At 49.0% G+C, this 1,491-nt stretch overlaps 1 pseudogene; it reads left to right on the top strand.

Moving 5' to 3' along the window:
* Positions 1-202: 202 nt before the first annotated feature.
* Positions 203-795, top strand: LOC146829505 (phospholemman pseudogene; annotated as a pseudogene).
* The last annotated feature ends 696 nt before the right edge of the window (positions 796-1,491 follow it).

The raw sequence follows: 1,491 nt of genomic DNA, 5'->3' as shown, positions 1-1,491 counted from the left end.
TAGAAGTGCTGGTTGGGCCCTCCTGCAACCACCAGCTCAAATTAAGCACTGCATGTGCTGCTGTTCAGGGATGCTTTTGTTCTATTGCAACTTCTGCTGCTGGTAATTGACTAGGTCAAGTGGAGCAGCTGTAAGTGAGCAGTCACCAGTGGAGCTGAAGAGAGTGAGTGAGAGGCCAGGTGGTACCACCAAACTTTCACCAATGTCAAAGGGAGACCACGACAATACTCACCTGAGCAATATCTGGGTCTGCACCTGCAGCAGTACTGACTATCAATATGACCGTTTAAATGGAGATGGACCGAAAGCAATACTAAACCCCAAAGTAAGGGCTCATGCTGTGGTTTTTAAATATCCCAGGCTCCCCAAGACCCAGAGTAAGCAGCAGAGAGCCAGGAGCCCTACCAGCTTCAGCATCCCCAGGCTTCACAGACACCACATCCTCGGCTCCCAGGGACCTACAAGTCATGGTGGGATCTTGGCAGAGAGAGACATTGCAAAGCTTGGGCCACATTGCTGAACCCTCTGTTTCTGTTTCTGTGCTCTGTACTGATGGCTGACGTAGCAGTCAAACCAGGCCATTCAGACGAGCAGGATCCCTTCACCTATAATTATCAAACGCTTCAGATCGGGGGTCTGCGGTGTGTAGGAGGCGTCTTCATCCTGGGGATTCTGCTCGTTCTGAGCAGAAAATGCTGGTGCAAATTCAACCAGCTTCAGAGGACCGGTGAGCCTGACGAGAAAGTGGGGAATTGGAGAGCCTCTATCAGGAAATCATCAACCAGGATATTCTAGTAAGTCCACTCAGCCGAGGTTGGTCTGGGCTGGAACATAGAGTGGGCTCGAGTTAACGGAAGAGAAAGAGACGCCTTGTGCTTCCTAAACCTAGATGTGTCTGGTTCTACATGCAGCAAGTGCAGGGCTTGATCATGTCTGCTTTTAACCACTATTGCACCATTTGTCCCATACTGTTCCTGCACCATTCACTGCAGTTAGCAGGCCAACATCACCCACTAGGCCAAATTGCCTGACTTGAAATTGTACTTAATAATGTTCACTGTATTTTTGGAACGGGAGAACAGATGATTGTGTGCCCATACTCTGAAGATGCTGAGGAAGATTTTCAAATGGGTCCCAATCAGCACCTGGAAAACCATCACACACGCCCTGTCACAAGCAAACTGTACTACATGCTGCACTCACATCACACCACACCTGAAGGAGTTCCACTGGCTCCCCATTCACAAACAAGTACAATTCAAACTTCTCACCCGCACTTTCAAGGCACTAAATAATATTGGCCCATCGTACCTCAATGATCGCATCTGCTTTCACAAACCTTCCAGACATCTCCGCTCGTTCGGACTCGTACTAGCACAAATCCCACGCATATGGAAACTAGATCAGGCAGTCGAGCCTTCTCCTACATAAAGTATGGAACGACCTGCCGCTACACATAAGAGCCTCCTCCTCACTTCCTGAATTCTGCAA

Source organism: Triturus cristatus, chromosome 5_2 (genome assembly GCF_964204655.1).
Source record: "Triturus cristatus chromosome 5_2, aTriCri1.1, whole genome shotgun sequence".
In the NCBI taxonomy this organism is placed as follows: domain Eukaryota; kingdom Metazoa; phylum Chordata; class Amphibia; order Caudata; family Salamandridae; genus Triturus; species Triturus cristatus.
This window is presented reverse-complemented; position numbering and strand designations above follow the sequence as displayed.